Below are 21,335 nucleotides of genomic sequence, written 5' to 3' on the forward strand. Positions count from 1 at the left end.
AATTCAACTTTCAGATTCAAGTAATTGGACTCCCTGTTTAGAGGATTAAAATCCAAAGCCATAAATCTCAGAGCCCAGATATGACAATTAGGCATTTTAAATAATCGTACACAGAGAATGTATGTTGCTTGAGTCTTGTTTATAGAAGGGAGGGGGGTTAAAGTGGATGTACATTCTTTGTGGACACACAATTATTATTAATTCCTCAGCTCAGCCTTCTCCCTTATTGCTACTGTTACAAAGGACAGTTTCATTTGCATTAAAGGGAAATTGAATCTCTTAGCATTGCGTTGAGACAGAGAATGGCATGCTATTGCTTTTGATGAGAGAATCTTTACACACGGTTTATTTGTATCTATTTAAGAGCAGTTTTTTTTTTTTTTTTTGCTGCAGTTCCTCTGGAGAGTCTATATTTGCTAGATTGAATTTTAGAACCCTAGCACAGTTGATTGCACAACCAGGCTGAAGTATTGTTCCAGAGAACCACACAGAAAGCCGAAACCTTCAGGAATTATGCGTGGTATGGGTAGTTGGCCCCTGTGCATTTTTATGGCTGCTAAAGAATATTGTTCAAAGTTTGTCAAAATCGTAATTTCAGATTCCTACCAGGAAACATAATATCTGCAAAACATTTATGTATGTGTGGGATGACCTGAATTACAACTTTATAATGAGTATTCCAGACAATGTTTTCCCTGAAAAAGAAATCTTATTTTTCATAAGATAGACATTAAAAATAGTTTCATCTAGTGATGGTCATCTGGACTCCAGGGACTTGATCTTGGCATCCATTCCTATCCCTCATGTGTTCCTTAACTTAGGAGCCATGTTACAGATTCTGTTAGGATCCTTTGTCTGGGTTGTTAAGAATCTGTGAAATGGTGCTGTTAGCAAAGATGACAGTAACAAGTGATCATGCATTATGAACTAGAAATCCTTGAATGTTGCTTTTAACTCTAAACTTCTATAAGTCACATCCATGTTCAGATATGGAATTCTTGGGGAGGAAAATAACGAATACTGAATGGAGATCAGCAGAACCGGTTTCCTGACTTTGTTTCTAAATAGCCCTATGACCTTGAGCCAATTATTTTACCTTTATTCCTTGACTCACTCACTTATAAAGGAAGTAGTTCTGAGATACTATCATTTTGTGTCTGATAAGCATTTAATAATAGTTGACATTCGTGGAACAATTTCTGCATGCTGGAAATTGTTTTAAATATCCAACATAGCACATTTGACCTTCATAATGACTCCATGAGGTAAGTACTATAATGTTCCCCTATTTTCAGGGAGGGAAATTAAGGGCCAAAATTGTTAATTAACCTTCCCAAGGTCACCTAGCCAACAGGTGATAGAGACAGGATTTGAGCCCAGGCATTCTAGGCTCATACTCTTAAACACTATGTCATTCTGCCTGTAGCCTTCATCTTTTAAAAAAGTTTTTATTGAAATATAGTTGGTTTATAATGTTGTATTAGTTTCAGGTAGTACAGCAAAGTGATTCAGATGTATGTGTGTGTGAGAGTGTACAACAACAAAATATATATATTTATTCTTTTTTAACTTTCTCTTTTATTGTAAGGTATTAAGAATAGTTCTCTGTGCTGTACAGTAGGTCCTTGTTGGTTATCTGTTTTACGTATAGTAGTGTGTGTATTTGGAGAAGGCAATGGCACCCCACTCCAGTACTCTTGCCTGGAAAATCCCATGGACGGAGGAGCCTGGTAGGCTGCAGTCCATAGGGTCGCTAAGAGTCAGACACGACTGAGCGACTTCACTTTCACTTTTCACTTTCATGCATTGGAGAAGGAAATGGCCACCCACTCCAGTGTTCTTGCCTGGAGAAGCCCAGGGACGGGGGAGCCTGGTGGGCTGCTGTCTATGGGGTTGCACAGAGTTGGACACGACTGAAGTGACTTAGCAGCAGCAGCAGCAGCAGCAGCAGTGTGTGTATTTTAATCTCAAACTCCTAATTTATTCCTTGCTCCCTTTCTCTTTTAGTAACCATAATTTTGTTTTCTATTTCTGTTTTGTAAAGAAGTTCATTTGTATCATTTTTTTTACATTCTACATATAAGCAATATCACATGACATTTGTCTTTCTCTGTCTGGCTTACTTCACTTAGTATGATCATCTCGAGGTCCATCCATGTTGCTGCAGATGGCATTGTTTCACACTTTTTTAGGACTAATATTCCATTGAGTGTATATATAAAACAGATCATTATCCATTCAGCTGTTGATGGACACTTAGCTTGTTTCCATATCTTGGCTATTGTAAATAAGTGCTGCTGTGAACATTGATGTGCGTGTGTCTTTTTGAATTATGTTTTTCTCCAGATATATGCCCAGGAGTGGGATAACAGAATCATGTGGTAACTCTGTTTTTAGTTCTTTTAAGGAGGGTTCCTTTTTCTCCATACCCTCTCCAGCATTTATTATTTGTAAACTTGAATCTTCATTGCATCATGCAGGATCTTTTCATATGGCACATGGACTCTAGTTATGGTTCGAGGGCCCAGTAGCTGTGGTGCATGCACTTTAGCTGCTCTGCAGCATGTGAATTTTAGTTCCCTAACCAGGGATTGAACTCACGTCCCCTGTGTTGCAAAGTGGATGCTTAACCACTGGACCACCAGGAAAGCCCCTATTTTTAAACTCTTTGGTGGACATTCTACCTGTAACCTTCTAAGTAGTCCTATAAAAATCCTAGTTTCACTCAGAGTAGAATTATCAGTGCCGTGAAATCACTATCAATACTTATTAGTATGTGTTTAGAATTAAACTATTAAACAAGTTCGTGAAGCGACTTCTATATGCCCAGTACCCTGCTGGGCAGGAAGAAAATAGAAACTTGTATTTGTGCTTTCAAAGGGATAGTTGACAAAATAAGGTCTACATATTTGAGGTAACTAGAGATGGTTAGGAGATACCATTTTGTGTAGCAGACCACAATTTTGTCTAAAGTCTAATGTGGCTTTGGAGAAAGTCTATAATGTACTGCTGTGTTTGGCAAAGGCCTGAGAGAAGAAGTAGGGCCTTGGGTGACCTTGGATGACCTTGAAGGATGAGTACGCTGGGTTTAAATTGGCACAGAGAACAGCACTACATATGGGCTATGCTGCATGAATCAAGGCTTGGAGAAGGGAATGACAATGGCAAAGCATCTAAGACAATTAATGGGTATGGGATTTGATAATAAGCTAGAGACTGATCAGGAAGAGTGTTTATTAACTTGAGAACCAGAATTAGTGATGTTGGAAGGTATGGGAATATGTAGTTGAGGAAGTGAAAAAGAAGATTAAGTCTTAATACAATATTAATGGATTCACACAGTCATGGATGCGAGGTGGAATTCTATTGTTTTATGAACATGATAGGAGGAAAGGTTTTATGAACTAACACATTGTATTATATAAATTTAAATGGTGTGAAAAAATAAAGGCAGGAAATGCAGGATATTATCAGACAAGAGTCACATTGCATCCTTGCACTGAGCATTTCTCATTGAATAGGCTGTTATAAATCAAATTGAATGATTACTAAAGAAAATGGTATTAGGAATAGGGGCAGGTACAGTATCACAAGGAATATATCAGATAAAGTATATAGAAAATATCTGAATGTACAAGATATGACCGGATAAAGGAAGGAAAGGAGTAGGACAGGAGCAGAAGACGAAAGGTATAGTTCTTGTAGGGGATGACAGGGTGAGTCTACATACAGATGAAGACAAAATTGGCTGCTGCTGAGCAAAAATCTGAAGATGACAGAAAGATGAATGGGGTCCTAGGAATTACTGTAAGTGTTGAGAAGCAGAGATCAGGAGCTTGAGCAGTGGAGCTAGCACTGAAAATGAAGAGACATGCTTTCTTTCTGACACCAGAGGAAGTTTCAAGGAGAGCAGGAGGTGCTGAGTTAGCTCAAATCAATTACCTTCCAATTTCCCTGTTACATTAGAAAACAAGTCAAAAGAGCATGATGGAAAGAGATTGGGGCTCTAAAGAGAGAGAGAAAGCAATTTAGAGGATATACCAGGGAGTTAGCAAAAGGTGAATAGAAGCATTGCTGACGGTGGCAAAGGTCAAATTTAAATTAGCATAAAGGAGACAAATCAAGTGAAAGCCGCGGGCAGGCTAATAATTAGATGCCCTTTCAAAGAGATATTCTTTAAATATTTATTCAACATTTTATAGAAATGAAGTTAGCTGGAGAATGTTACAGGATCAATTTACATCTTAACAATTCTATTTGTTAGAAGTCCTATGTGGAGACCTGGGTTTTAGTACCTTTTAAAGCTTGGTCCTGAGGATAATAGAAAAAGGAAGGTATGCTAGGAATTCCCCTTGGAATTGAAAGAAAATGGAATCTAAACCTATAGGAGTGGGGTTCAGCCATTCTGCTGCTGCTGCTGCTAAGTCACTTCAGTCATGTCTGACTCTGTGCGACCCCATAGACGGCAGCCCAAGGCTCCCCCGTCCCTGGGATTCTCCAGGCAAGAGTACTGGAGTGGGGTGCCATTGCCTTCTCCTGGAGCCTAGCTAAGTGAGCACAATTATGTGACTTCCTCTAATGATACTTTATTGCCTAGAAATGTAAATGAGACGCAGCTTCATTTATTTATTTGATATCAAGGCTATTAGAGAGTGATATATATTGAAAGAGATTCATTTTACACTTCCCATGCAGTGAACCTGTTGTATTTTGTACAGGCATACCTTGGAGATATTGCGGGTTCATTTCCAGATCACCACAATAAAGCAAATATCACAATAAAGTGAATCACATTTAGCTTCCCAATGAATATAAAAGTTATGTTTACACTATACTATAGTCTGTTTAATCTGTACAATAGCATTATGACTTAAAAAAACACTTTATAGCACTTAATTAAAAATATTTTATAGCTAAAAATGCTAACCATCATCTGAACCTTCAGTGAGTCATAATCTTTTTTTAATAGTAACAGTAAAGATCACTATTAGAATCACTAAAACAAATATAATAATGCAAAAGTTTGAAATGCTTTGAGAATTACCAAAATGTGGAACAGAGACACAAAATAAGCAAAATCTGTTGGAAAAATAGTGCCAATACAGGATTGTCACAAAACTTCAGTTTTTTTTTTTAAAGCAGTATCTATGAAGTGCAATAAACAGGTTCAGTGCAGTTACTTAGTCATGTCCAACTCTTTGCGACCCCATGTACTGCAGCACGCCAGGCCTCCCTGTCCATCACCAACTCCCAGAGTTTACTCGAACTCATGTCCATTGAGTCAGTGATGGCATCCAACCATCTCATCCTCTGTTGTCCCCTTCTCCTCCCACCTTCAATCTTTCTCAGCATCAGGGTCTTTTCAAATGAGTCAGCTCTTCACATCAGGTGGCCAAAGTATTGGAGTTTCAGCTTCAATATCAGTCCTTCCAATGAACACTCAGGACTGATCTCCTTCAGAATGGACTGGTTGGATCTCCTTGCAGTCCAAGGGACTCTCAAGAGTCTTCTCCAACACCACAGTTCAAAAGCATCAATTCTTTGGTGCTCAGCTTTCTTTATAGTCCAACTCTCACATCCATACATGACTAAGAATTAAGTGAAACAAAAATAGTATTATGTTACATAGTGATCAATTATGTATAAACAGAGGAATCATATTTTTTAAATGAGGGTCCTAAAAGGAAATAAGGTTTCTATTCTTTACTCAAAGTGATAAAACATCATATACCAATAGACTGTAATAAGTTATATATGTATATTGTAATACCTAGAGCAACCAATAAGAAAATAATACAAAGTGATATACTCAAAAACATTAAATAAATCAAAATAGTATTCTAAGAAATGTTTAAGTAACCCCCTACACCAAAAAAAAAAAAAAACAAACACAAGAGTGTGTGTGAGCAACAGAAGAATGATTAGCAAGGAATTAATAGAAAACAAATAATAAAATGACAGACTTGAACTCACAAAGTCAATTATTATTCTAAATGTAAATGGTCTAGATACACCAATTAAAAGAGATTGGCAGAGTGAATGAAAAAAAAAACCATGACCCGTAATAAGGACCTACCATATAGCACATGGAGAAGGCAATGGCACCCCACTCCAGTACTCTTGCCTGGAAAATCCCATGGACGGAGGAGCCTGGTAGGCTGTAGTCCATGGGGTCGAGGAGAGTCGGACACGACTGAGCGACTTCACTTTCACTATTCACTTTCATGCATTGGAAGAGGAAATGGCAACCCACTCCAGTGTTCTTGTCTGGAGAATCCCAGGGATGGCGGAGCCTGGTGGGCTGCCATCTATGGGGTCGCACAGAGTCGAACATGACTGGAGCGACTTAGCAGGAGCAGCAGCAGGAACACGGAGAAGGCAATGGCACCCCACTCCAGTACTCTTTCCTGGAAAATCCCATGGACAGAGGAGCCTGGTAGGCTGCAGTTCATGGGGTCGAGAAGAGTCGGACACGACTGAGTGACTTTACTTTCACTTTTCACTTTCATGCATTGGAGAAGGAAAGGGCAACCCACTCCAGTGTTCTTGCCTGGAGCATCCCAGGGATGGTGGAGCCTGGTGGGCTGCTGTCTATGGGGTCGCACAGAGTCAGACATGACTGCAGCGACTTAGCAGCAGCAGCAGCATATAGCACAAGGAGCTCTTCTCAATACCCTGTAATGACCTATATAGGAAGATAACCTAAAAAAGAGTGGATGTATGTATGTGTATAACTGATTCACTTTGATGTAGAGCAGAAACTAATACAACAATAGAAATCAACTATATGCCAATAAAAATTTAAAAACACATACACACACAACCCAGATAAATAATGTCTACAAGGAACTTAAAACTTGATGGCACAGGTAGCTTGGACAGAAAAGGATTGAGAAAGTGATACCATGCAAATATTGATCACACAAAAAAGTAAGAGTTGGCATATTAATATCAAATACAGTAGGCTCCAGAGGAAAGAAAACTACTAGAGACAAGACAGATATTGTATAACAACAAATGGGCCAGCCCACCAAGAAGCCATACCAATCCTAAGTGTGTGTACCAAACAGCAATGCTTCAAAACACATGAAGAAAAAGCTGATAGGTGTGAAAGAATAAATAGACAAACCCGGAATTATAGTTACCACTCCCTCCTCACCAATTGGTAGAACTACTGGACAGAAAATAAGCAAATATCTCAATGAATTAAACACAGGCTTTAATTCACATTTATAGAACACACCAATCAACAACAGAACACACATTCTTTCCAAGAGCCCATGGAACATTCAGAATACTCACCAAGATAGACCATATCCTAAGTCATACAGCAAATATCAACAACAAAAAAATTGATGAACTCACACAGGAAGTATTTTTTGACCATACTAGAATCAAGCTGGAAATAAGAAATAGAAGGACAACAATAAAATCTCCAAACTCTTGGAAATTAAATAACACACTCGTAAATAATCAATGAGTCAAAGAGGAAGTCTCAAAGGAAAAAATACATAAAATTTAATAGTAAAAATACAAAATATCCTGTTAGGTGAATGAATAGATAAAATATTTACAAAACACCTATCTGTTAATGGATTTGTATCCAAAATATACAAAGAACTCTTGAAACTCAACAAGAGAACGAACAATCCAGTTTAAAAATGGGGAAAAGATGTTAACAGATACCTCATCAAAGAGAATATACAGATGGAAATAAGCATATAAAAAGATGCTCCACATCATTTGTCACTGCTGCTGCTGCTGCTAAGTCACTTCAGTCGTGTCCGACTCTGTGCGACCCCATAGACGGCAGCCCACCAGGCTCCCCGGTCCCTGGGATTCTCCAGGCAAGAACACTGGAGTGGGTTGCCATTTTCTTCTCCAATGCATGAGAGTGAAAAGTGAAAAGTGAAAGTGAAGTCGCTCAGTCGTGTCCAACCCTCAGCGACCCCATGGACTGCAGCCTTCCAGGCTCCTACGTCCATGGGATTCTCCAGGCAAGAGTACTGGAGTGGGGTGTCACTAGGGAATTGCAAATTAATACAACAAGGAGATATCACTATACACCTATTAGAATGGCTAAAACCCAGAAAGCTGATGATCCCAAATGTTTTGCAAGGTTGTGGAACAACAGAAACGCTTATTCGTTGCTTGTAGGAATGCAAACTTGGCGAGGCAACTTCTCCCAAAACTAAAGACTCTCTTACCATATATTGTGGGTTGGATTTTTCCACTTCCCCCAAATTATGTTGAAGTCTTAACCCCTAGTACCTGTGATGTGACCTTATTTGGAAATAGAGGGTTTGCAGATGTAGACAAATGAAGATGAGATCGTACAGAATTAGGGGCTTCCCAGGTGCCTCTAGTGGTAAAGAACCAGCCTGCCAATGCAGGAGACATAAGAAACGTGGGTTCAATCCCTGAATCGGGAAGAGGAAATGGCAACACATTCCAGTATTCTTGCCTGGAGAATCCCATGGACAGAGAAGCCTGGGGGGCTATGGTCCATAGGGTTGCAAAGAGATACAACTAAGCAAGTTAGCATGCACACATACTGAATTAGGATGGACCCCAAATCCAATAACTGATGTTCTTATGAGATGGAGACATAGAGACACAGAGACACAGACCCACAGAGAGGGAAGATGGTTGTGCAAGGACTGGCAGAGGTTGGATTGATGTATCAAGAGGCCAAGGAGTACCAAGGATTTCTGGCAGCCATAAGAATCTAGGAATAAGCAAGAAAGTTTTCTTCCATAGAGTCTTCAGGGGGAACTTGGCCCTATTGACACTCAATTTTCACTTCATTTCTAAACTCCAAACTGTGAGAGAATAAGTTTATGTTGTTTATGGTAATTTGTTAAGCAGATCTAGGAAACTAATATATCATACAATCTGGCATTTGTTCCCCTAAGTATATATTCAGCTGATTTGAAAACCTGTGTCCACACAAAAATCTGCACAGGAATGTTTATAGTAGCTTTATTTATAATCACCCAAAACCGGGAGAACCAATGTCCTTCAACAGCTGAGTAGATAAATAAACTGTGAGATATCCATACAATGGAATATTATTCAGCTATAAAAATAAATGACCTATCAAACCCCTGAAAGACATGGATGAACTTACAACGCATACCGCTAAATGAAAAAAGTGAATCTGAAAAATTATATGATTCCAATTACATGACATTCTGGAATAGGTAGAAGTAAAGATACAGTAGAAAGATTGATGGTCACCAGGAGTTTAGATGGAGGGAGAAAAGGCTGAATAGATGAGCACTGGGGATTATTCAGGGAGATGAAATGATTGTGTGTGATACTTTAATGGTGGGTATATAACATGATCCATTAGTTTAAATCCATAGAATTTTACAGCACAAAAAGTGACCCTTAATATATGAAATTTTAAAAAGTATTTAGGGGCTCAGAGGATCCCACCATGAGATGTAGACTGTGACAAAAGAATCTTTCTTACAAATGTATGGAACAACCACACTGAAGGGGATGGAGGGCTGTCCTCATCTAAGCAGCTTTGGAAATGCGTGTAATCTGTATGACTAAAGGCAAAAAGAACTGCACGCGGCACTGCACTGCTGATAAAGCTGTATTCCAGAGGTGCTGTGCTGTGCTCAGTCACTGCAGTCGTGTCTGACTCTTAAAGGAGTACGTCAAGGCTGTATATTGTCACCCTGTTTATTTAACTTATATGCAGAGTACATCATGAGAAATGCTGGACTGGATGAAGCACAAGCTGGAATCAACATTGCTGGCAGAAATATCAATAACCTCAGATATGCAGATGACACCACCCTTATGGCAGAAAGTGAAGAGGAACTCAAAAGCCTCTTGATGAAAGTGAAAATGGAGAGTGAAAAAGTTGGCTTAAAGCTCAACATTCAGAAAACGAGGATCATGGCATCCGGTCCCATCACTTCATGGGAAATAGACGGGGAAACAGTGGAAACAGTGTCAGACTTTATTTTGGGGGCTCCCAAATCACTGCAGATGGTGACTGCAGCCATGAAATTAAAAGATGCTTACTCCTTGGAAGGAAAGTTATGACCAACCTAGATAGCATATTCAAAAGCAGAGACATTACTTTGCCAACAAAGGTCCGTCTAGTCAAGGCTATGGTTTTTGCTGTGGTCATGTATGGATGTGAGAGTTGGACTGTGAAGAAGACTGAGCGCCGAAGAATTGATGCTTTTGAACTGTGGTGTTGGAGAAGACTCTTGAGAGTCCCTTGGACTGCAAGGAGATCCAACCAGTCCATTCTGAAGGAGATCAGCCCTGGGATTTCTTTGGAGGGAATGATGCTAAAGCTGAAACTCCAGTACTTTGGCCACCTCATGTGAAGAGTTGACTCATTGGAAAAGACTCTGATGCTGGGAGGGATTGGGGGCAGGAGGAGAAGGGGACGACAGAGGATGAGATGGCTGGATGGCATCACTGACTCGATGGACGTGAGTCTCAGTGAACTCCGGGAGTTGGTAATGGACAGGGAAGCCTGGAGTGCTGGGATTCATGGGGTCGCAAAGAGTCAGACACTACTGAGCGACTGATCTGATCTGATCTGATCTGGACCATAGCCCACCAGGCTTCTCTGTGCATGGGATTCTCCAGGCAAGAATACTAGAGTGGACTGCCATGCCCTCCTCCAGGGGATCTTCCCCACCCAGGGATAAAACCTGCATCTCATGTCTCCTGCATTGGCAGGCAGGTCCTTTACTGCTATCACCACCTGGGAAGCCCCAAGCAGAACTGACAACTCGGGCTGTCTGGGATTAGCAACTCTGATACATCTGCATGTATACTATACATGTATACATACATGTATACTATATGCATGCATGCTAAGTTGCTTCTGTTGCGTCCATGGGGATCACAAAGAGACAAAACCGAGTGACTTTCACAATGCCTCATTTGCCTCATTTTTTAATGGCAAGAATTCAAAAGTTAAAAAGTACTATTTTATAAAATATTTAAAATGAATATGTAAAATAATTTTAGTTATTTCCAAAACTTAAGTCATTCCATGATATTGTTAAGTTTTGGGGAGCTGTGTTAGCTTTTCCAGATTAATAATCTACCCTTCATGGTGAAGAACAACTAAGCTCTGTCTTGTGAAGTCCTGCCATTTGGATCAGTAGGGATTCATTACTCAGGGGTTCTTTGCTTTATACACAAATTGTGTTAAGCAAGCAGCATTTAAAAATATTCCATATCCATAAATTATATCTATGTGCACAATCATATCAGTTGTGTAAATAACATACTTTTTCTGGTCTGATACCCCACTTTACTGAAATCTCTTCTTGAAATGTCAACCATTACTCACATCAATGTTTTAATGTTAATGTATGCTTTGCAGACTAAGCATATATTTTACTTAGTGTGTATTTTAAGGAATGGGTGTGAGTTAGGAAGAGTCCAGTGATGACAGGGTCCAGTGAGTTTGAAATGGTGTCACGGGACAGTTTTGCACTTTGTATTTTTCACAGCTCTTGTTACTAAGGCAACATCAAGCTAGATGTTGATGTTACCTTCGTAAAATAAGGCAACTAAAATCAAGCCAAAACACATATAAGAGAATGGACTATGTGTTGACTACTTGGCAAAATATCTTTGTATATGAATACTTGTTAATATTATTAATTTTGTACAACAGTATCTATTCACACCATATGTTTCCCACACATAAAGTTCTGTCCTGGTTTTCTACTTCATATGTAAGTGTGAAAGTGTTAGTGGCTCAGTCGTTTCTGACTCTTTATGACCCCATAGACTGTAGCCCACCAGGCTCCTCTGCCCATGGAATTCTCCAGGCAAGAATACTGGAGTGGCCTGCAGCTCAATTCCAGAAAAATAAATGACCCAATCAAAAAATGGGCCAAAGAACTAAATAGACATTTCTCCAAAGAAGACATACAGATGGCTAACAAACACATGAAAAGATGCTCAACATCACTCATTATCAGAGAAATGAAAATCAAAACCACAATGAGATACTATTTCACGCCAGTCAGAATGGCTGCGATCCAAAAGTCTACAAGCAATAAATGCTGGAGAGAATGTGGAGAAAAGAGAACCCTCTTACACTGTAGGTGCGAATGCAAACTAGTACAGCCACTATGGAGAACAGTGTGGAAATTCCTTTAAAAACTGGAAATAGAATTGCCATCAGATCAGATCAGATCAGTCGCTCAGTCGTGTCCGACTCTTTGCGACCCCGTGAATCGCAGCATGCCAGGCCTCCCTGTCTATCACCAACTCCTGGAGTTCACTGAGACTCACATCCATCGAGTAAGTGATGCCATCCAGCCATCTCATCCTCTGTCGTTCCCTTCTCCTCTTGCCCCCAATCCCTCCCAGCATCAGAGTCTTTTCCAATGAGTCAACTCTTCGCATGAGGTGGCCAAAGTACTGGAGTTTCAGCAGCAATCCCACTGCTGGGCATACACACCGAGGAAACAAGAATTGAAAGAGACATGTGTACCCCAATGTTCATCGCAGCACTGTTTACAATAGCCAGGACATGGAAGCAACCTAGATGTCCATCAGCAGATGAATGGATAAGAAAGCTGTGGTACATATACACAATGGAGTATTACTCAGCCATTAAAAAGAATACATTTGAATCAGTTCTAATGAGGTGGATGAAACTGGAGCCTATTATACAGAGTGAAGTAAGCCAGAAAGAAAAACACCAATACAGTATACTAATGCATATATATGGAATTTAGAAAAATGGTAACAACAACCCTGTATGCGAGACAGCAAAAAAGACACAGATGTATAGAACAGTCTTTTGGACTCTGTGGGAGAGGGAGGGGGGGATGATTTGGGAGAATGGCATTAAAACATCTATAATATCATATAAGAAACGAATCACCAATCCAGGTTCGATGCAGGATACAGGAAGCTTGGGGCTGGTGCACTGGGATGACCCAGAGGGATGGTATGGGGAGGGAGGTGGGAGGGGGGTTCAGGATGAGGAGCAGTGTAACCCGTGGCAGATGCATGTTGATGTATGGCAAAACCAATACAATATTGTAAAGTTAAAAAAATAGAAATAAATAAATAAAACCTACTATAATAATAATAAAAAAGAATACTGGAGTGGGTAACCATTTCCTTCTCCAGGGGATCTTCCTGACCCAGGAATCGAACCTGGGTCTCTGGCACTGCAGGCAGATTTTCTTACTGTCTGAGCCATCAGGGAAGCCCTCAAGTGCAAAAGCTAAGTCTTATTAATATATCCCCCAGAGCATCCAGCAAGTGGATAATAGATGCACACGGTTTATGGGGGCTCCCTTAAAGGGGAGAGGGGGACACAGAATATGCTCAGCTGTTAAAGGAGCAGAGTTTTTACTGGCCCTTCAGTTTTTCTAACATCTCAGTCTTACACTTTGTTTTTTGTCACAATGTCTATCTGTCCTTGTATCACAATGTCTATCTGTCCTTATAGTGATTTCCTCTGCTTTTTGTGTTCTATCTTTCAATTGCGTCTTATCCCCAGTTCTGGAAACTCCCTCCTTTTGCTGACCACGCCTCTACAAGGCATATCTATTCTCTGGCTTCTAAATACTTTATGTCTTCTGTTACTGCCACCACCACCTTCCACCCTGTACCTGTGATTCCCATTATAAGGATGGGAGAATAAGACTATTGTGTGAATAAACACAATTTCTGTGCCTTTCCCCCTCTTTGTTGGAGGAGGTAATTAAGTGACCTTGAACTCTCGTCTCAGGCTAACTAAATACTGAAAACCTACAGGATAACGAGGGTGAGTGAGGCAAGTGCAGAAGGGGTTCTCTTGGGTGTATCTTCCAGTGTGTAACAGTGGCTCAGCATCAATATCCAGGGGTGGTACACCAAGATCTTGTGTGTGTGTGTGTGTGTGTGTGTGTGTGTGCAATGATGGGTGAAAGAAGCATTACATGGCAGAATTTGTTGAAGAAACCTTTTCAAACAAAAGAAATATCCCCAATGATCTCCATCTTGAAGGAAAATTCTCTTCTCCCTGATCTTCTCAAGTATAGATGTATTCGCCGTGTATGTGGATCTGTTTGAAAGCCAATGTATTTTTACATTTATTCTTCTTCAAGATAATGTCTACTTGCAGATATGGCCAACGGTTTATATAAATTAAGAGAGACCAGTTGACTTTCAATTAAACTGTTCATCTGGTCCATAAGCATCTTCCTGCTATTGGATTTCATAAGCCAAGTGGTATCTTAAAATTAGCAAATATAGTTGTAACTCTGTTGCACATACTTTTCTATGGAAAATGTGAGTATAAAAATGACATCTAGAAGTGACTGTCAATATATATTTTATTTGCATGTATGATATATTTGTTTCTGTGTTTTAGAAATACATTGGAAGAAGGCTGGGTAACAGAATTAGCAGCCAGCATTTTAGTATTTCTCCTTACAATAATCCTAGGGTTGGTATTATACTCATTTTACAGATATATCCCTTCTAATCCAGCAAATATTTATTGAGTTTACTTAAGGCTGTTACCAATGATACCAAGATAAATAAGACGTGATTCTTGTTTCTGAATGGCTTATATTGGAGGAGACAAACATGTAACACCCATTCGTGTGTTTCGTGCTAACAGGGATAAGTTCAGGGTATTATGAAATTGCATGGGAGGGAATCAGTCACCATCTGCAAAGCACTTGAAGATGAAGCAGGGTCAGGCAGACACCCTTATGGCCAGGGAGTAGTTCCTAGCAGAGATAATGACTCCAGTAAAGACAGGGAGGAAAGAAACAGTATTCTGTGATCTGAGGACGTGTAACCCAACATTTTAGGAGGATGAAGTGAGCAGTAGATGATAATGAGAATTAAGACTGCAGGCCTAGTCAGAGGTCTATGTAGTCATGCTAAGGAATTCAGACTTGGTGGAACCAAGGGTAAATATCTTGTCCTAAAAAGTGATTACGTGAGGGTTTTTACCCAGTTCTGTTTGTCTCCAAAGCCTGAGCTTTTTATACTAAGCCATATTTACTTCATAGACATTCTTGAAATTAACTGTTAGCCAAAGATGACAATAAATCATATGGTAAGAATGAGAGAAAAAAAGTGGAAAACAGTTAAATAGCATTACTTGGAAAAAGCCCGTGTTATACAACCCTGCTTCCAATATTTTTTGTATTTTGAGTCTATTGGTTAGATATCTTTTACCCTCATATTTTATACCATACCATGCACTCTCTTTTGTTAATTGTAATTAGCATTAAAATTCTGGGCTTACCCTTGGTGGGTACCCCACAGCCATCACTCTGCTATTTGGGCACCCAGCCACTGCCTTCAGTAGCTGCCCAAGACAAAGGTGAATCTGGATCTGAGACCAGAACTTGACAGCAAGGGCACCTCTACCCAGGCACTTCTGCTGGGCCTGCTGGAAGCAGAGGCCTCTCTCAGTGCTGGCATCGGGGACGGACATCCCTTCAGTGGATGTCAGGAAGGCCCAGATGCCAAGGATGACTCTGCTGCCCCTAAACCATTAGCATTTCCCAAAAAGGAACAGGGGCCCAAGGACTGTGACCTCTGCCATGTTTAATAGTCAACCCGCTTCCGGAGGGCTGGAAGCACCCCTCTCGGTGACCTCCTGCTCCATCCTAATGTGAATGGCCTTCATTCTTTTTCACCAAATGACTTAAATAGAAAGGTGCCAAGAAAGTCAAGTATATTCGTTTAGGGCAGAGCAGAGAGAAAATTTTATATTCGAGATTAAATTGTCTAAGCAGTAAATGTCACTGGGTTGAATCCCATAACGAGACAGGCGAGAAACATTTGGACAGTTGGGGAAATTCCGAAAGAGAAAAAAAAAAAAGCAAAGACTGAGAACTAAACAAAAGAGTATTAAAATTACAGAGATTCAAAAAAAGACTTCTGAACACGGCTGTGTTGATGGTGCTGGGGACTTTAGTGCATGCCCCTGCAGCAGGAGGTAGCTGGAGGAAATGTTATTTCAATGTACACTCCCTTGAAAAACTTAATTTCATTTTTCTCTTTTAAAATTTAATTAAATGCCCTGATTCTTTTTTCAGTTTGTTTTATTGAAGTATGTTGATTTACAATGTTGCATTGGTTTCTGCTGTACTATAAAGTGATTCAGTTATACATATATACTGATGAATATATGTGTTGTTGTTCAGTCGCTCGGTTATGTGTCTGACTCTTTGCAACCCCATGGACTACAGCACAGCAGGCTTTTCTGTCTTTCACTATCTCCCTAGCCTGCTCAAACTCATGTCCATTGAGTCGGTGATGCCATCCAACCATCTCATCCTCTGTCATCCCCTTCTCCTGCCCTCAATTATTTCCCAGCATCAGAGTCTTCTCCAGTGAGTCGGCTCTTTGTATCAAGTGACCAAAGTATTGGAGTTTCAACTTCAGCATCAGTCCCTCCAATGAATATTCAGGATGGATTTCCTTTAGGATTGACTGGTTTGATCTTGCCATCCAAGGACTCTGAAGAGTCTTCTCCAACAACCACAATTCAAAAGCATCAATTCTTCAACACTCAGCCTTCTTCTCACATCCGTACATGATTACTGGAAAAACTACAGCTTTAACTAGATGGACCTTTGTCAGCAAAGTAATGTCTCTGCTTTCTAATACGCTGTCTAGGTTTGTCAGAGCTTTTCTTCCAAGGAGCAAGCATCTTTTAATTTCATGGCTGCAGTCACCGTCTGCAATGATTTTGGAGCCCAAGAAAATAAGATCTGTCACTGTTTCCACTATTTCCCCATCTATATGCCATTGAGTGATGGGACTGGATGCCGTGATCTTAGTTTTCTGACTGTTGAGTTTTCAGCCAGCTTTTTCACTCTCCTCTTTCACTTTCATCAAGAGGCTCTTTAGTTCTTGGCTTTCTGCCATAAGGGTGGTGTCATCTGCGTATCTGCAGTTATTGATATTTCTCCTGGCAGTCTTGATTCCAGCTTGTGATTCATCCAGCCTGGCACTTCACATGATGTACTCTGCATATAAGTTAAATAAACAAGATGACAATGTATAGCCTTGATGCACTCCTTTCCCAATTTTGACAGTCTGTTGTTCCATGTCCGGTTCTAATTGTTGCTTCTTGACCTGCATACAGGTTTCGCGGGAGGTAGGTAAAGTGGTCCGGTATTCCCATCTCTTTAAGAATGTTCCAGTTTGTTGTGATCCACACAGTCAAAGGCTTTAGCATAGTCAATATAGCAGAAGTAGATGTTTTTCTAGAATTGTCTTGCTTTTTCTATGATCCAACAGATGTTGGCAATTTGATCTCTGGTTCCTCTGCTTTTTCTAAATCTAGCTTTAACATCTGGAAATTCCCAGTTCATGTACTGTTGAAACCTAGCTTGGAGGATTTTGAGCATTACTTAGCTAGCGTGTGAGATGAGTGCAATTGTGTGGTAGTTTGAACATTCTTTGAAATTGCCTTTCTATAGGATTGGAATGAAAACTGACCTTTTCCAGTCCTGTGGCCACTGCTGAGTCTTCCAAATCTGCTGGCATCTTGAGTGCAGCAGTTTCACAGCATCATCTTTGAGGATTTGAAATAGCTCAACTGGAATTCCATCACCTCCACTAGCTTTGTTTGTAGTGACGCTTCCTAAGGCCCATTTGACTTCACACTCAGGGATATCTGGCTCTAGGTGAGTGATCATGCCATCATCAAATCTTTTTTGTACAGTTCTTCTGTGTATTGTTGCCACCCCTTCTTAATATCGTCTGCTTCTGTTAGGTCCATACCATTTCTGTCCTTTATTGAGCCCATCTTTGCATGAAATGTTCCCTTGGTGTCTCTAATTTCCTTGAAGAGAGATCTAGTCTTTCCCATTCTGTTGTTTTCCTCTCTTTCTTTGCACTGTTTACTTAAGAAGGCTTTCTTCTCTCTCCTTGCTGTTCTTTGAAACTCTGCATTCAGGTGGGTATATCTTTCCCCTTCTCTTTTGCCTGTTGCTTCTCTTCTTTTCTCAGCTATTTGTAAGGCCTCCTCAGACAACCATTTTGTCTTTTTGCACTTCTTTCTCTTGGGGATGGTCTTGATCTCTGCTTCCTGTAGAGTGTCGTGAACTTCTATCTATAGTTCTTCAGGCACTCTTATCAGATCTAATCCCTTGAATCTATTTTTCACTTCTACTGTATAACCCTAAGGGATTTGATTTAGGTCATACCTGAGTGGCCTATTGGTTTTCCCTACTTTCTTCAATTTAGGTCTGAATTTCGCAAAAGGAGTTCATGATCTGAGCCACAGTCAGCTCATGGTCTTGTTTTTGCTGACTGTATAAGACTTCTCCATCTTCAGTTGCAAAGAATATAATCAATCTGATTTTGGTATTGACCATCTGGTGATGTCCATATGGACATATAAGAATGTACATATATTCATAATATATGTATATATATATAAAATGTATATGTTATATATAACGTATACGTTGTTGTTCAGTCACTCAGTCACGTCCGACTCTTTGTGACCCCATGGACTGCAGCATGCTAGGCTTCCCTGTCTTCACTGACTCCTGGAACTTGCTCAAACTCCTGTCTGTTGAGTCAGTGATGCCATCCACCCATTTTATTCTCTTTTGTCCCCTTCTCTTCCTACCTTTAATCTTTCCCAGCATCAGGGTCTTTTCCAATGAGTCAGCTGTTCATATCAGGTGGCCCAAGTATTGGAGCTTCAGCATCAGTCCTTCCAATGAATATTCAGGGTTGATTTCCTTTAAGATTGACTCGTTTGATGTGTGTGTATGTACACACACACACACTTTTCCCTGTTTGTTCCATTATGGTCTGTCACAGGATGTTGAATATAGTTCTCTGTGCTGTACAGTAGGATGTCGTTTATCTATTCTATATATATGGGTTTTTTAAAATATATTTTATTTGTTTATCTTGCTGCACTGGGTCTTAGTTGGGGTGCAGGGATTTTCACTGTGACGTGCAGGCTCAGTAGTATCAGTACACATGGGATCTTAGATCCCCAGCTAGTGGTCAAACCCGTGTCCCCTGCATTGGAAGGTGGATTCTCAACCACTGGAGCACCAGACAAGTCCCTATATATGTATTAGTTTTAAATGCCCTGATTCTTATCACAAGAACAAAGAATGTTTCCAGTGAGAGCAAGTTTTTTTAAGTTCCATAGTATAATCTGTTACAGATAAATGAGTTGCAAGTTAAGCATTATGTTTAACTCCTGGGACAGAGAATGGAGGATGGATATATCAGGGGAGAGAGATAGAATTGGCTATAATAATTTGTAGTAACAAACTTAGCTGAGTAGTAGGAACAAATATTTGTTATATTATTCCTTATATTTGTTTTTTATGTCAAAGCATTTCATAGACTTTTAAAGAACAAACTGGAGATGCAGGAAATATTTAGGGAAAGGAGAGAGGGAGCAAGAAAGGGATCAGGGAGCAAGGAGATTAGACCAAGAAGAGGAGCAAGTAAGGGGAGCTCGAAAGAGAGGGGAGGGGTGGTTTTGAACCTAGAGAGCTTGCTGAAGGGTTAGGTTAGTGGTCACACCCTGCTGTTTACTAGTGATTTGCCCTGAGTAAGCTCTCCAACCCCTTCTCACCACACAGGAGGCTCAAGCAACTGCCCGTGGCAGTTCTGATCTCTACAAACCAGATACAACAGCTGAACTTCCAAGAGGAAAAGGGAAGAAGAACAGAGCTTATACAGTTCCCTCACGAAGAAAAGAGAAACAATGCACACACATATATGAATGAACCTACAGCACCTCAAAACTGCTCCCCTTTGGGGGCAGAAGCAGACGCCATGGCCAAGTTCAAAATGAAACCCCATTTCCCTTCCAGACCCTGTCTTACCATGACCGCATAGTTTACATGCAAGTTGTCTGTACAGTTCATCTTCCTCCAAAGCATCTGGTATTTATCATCAGAAACAGATTGGGGAGAGAGTCTGGAGAAGCTCTTCCTCTATTGTGGGTTTTAAGCATTCCTCTACAAGTCTGTTTCTTTAAAAGTGCAGCCGAGTACATGGAAGTAAGTCGGTGATAGGAATTAGAGGTGGGTCACTCATACTCGGGGCTCTCCCGGAGTGGCAAAAATGAATCAGGGCCAGAGAGCTGAAGGTAGAGGGAAGGCAAGCTTAGAGCTAGAAGGACTTTGAAAACTGCCCAGTTCAGTTTCCTGATTTTCTTCCCTCGGCAGGTCACTTTCACAAGGAACCCGAGCAGCAATAACTGAGCTGGAACTGAAAGTGTCCTTCAGGGTTGCCTTAAATGTTTATGTTTTTCCCCAAGAGGAGAAAATAGAAAAAATTTAGATTATCCATTTTAGAATGATGACTACGACGTGTGAATGACACTGGTCGCTCTGTACGTGGGATCAGCACTGCACTCGACTGGCCTGGGGAAGCCAGGACCCCGTGCCTCCCGGTGACCCAGCGTCCCTGGGCCTTCCTTCCTGAGACACAGTTCCAAAGTCCTGCCAGACCCGTCCTGCTAGCTGGGCCTTCGAGGACGTCGAGTTGGACCCTTCTTGCTTCTTAGCTGCTAGAGTTTTCCCTTCTCTGTGGTTTGTGGATTTGATTTAGAAATTCAGAAAAACCTGAAGATGGACAAGTAGACTAAAGTTGAAGGAAGTGTTTCCCCCCACTGGGGCAAAGTGGCAACTTTTAGCATTCTGCAATGGTGGTAAATGAAAAAAAATAAAGACCAATTTTAAATACTAAAATACTGAGAGCTCAGAAATGACAGTAATTAAACCAAGATCATGTGCAGCAGTTGCATTCAAAATACACATTTTTTTTAAAATTTTTATTGGAGTATAGTTGCTTTACAGTATTTTCCTACTTACAATAGTTTCTACTGTACAGCGAAGTGCATCGGCTATACGTATACGTATATCCCCCTTCTTGGATTTTCTTCCTATTTAGGTCACCACAGAAATTGAGTAGAGGGCTCCCTCTGCTATATGGTAGGTTCTCATTACTTACCTATTTTACACATTCAGTATATTTTGGAGCAAGATAGTTTTTGCTTGCTCTTTTTCTTAGCTCCTTTTGGGAATATTTTAGTGCTTCTGTGCTACTACACAGAAAACACGGTAAATGTCTTTGTTTTTACTATAATATTTCTCCAGCTTTTCCTATATTGGCAAAAGGTAATAGATTATGGATTTTTAAAAGTTTACTGCTACTGCTAAGTCGCTTCAGTCGTGTCCGACTCTGTGCAACCCCATAGGCGGCAGCCCACCAGGCTCCGCCATCCCTGGGATTCTCCAGGCAACAACACTGGAGTGGGTTGCCACTTCCTTCTCCAATGCATGAAAGTGAAAATGAAAGTGAAGTCG

This window comes from Bos javanicus, chromosome 10, assembly GCF_032452875.1.
Source record: "Bos javanicus breed banteng chromosome 10, ARS-OSU_banteng_1.0, whole genome shotgun sequence".
Classification (NCBI taxonomy): domain Eukaryota; kingdom Metazoa; phylum Chordata; class Mammalia; order Artiodactyla; family Bovidae; genus Bos; species Bos javanicus.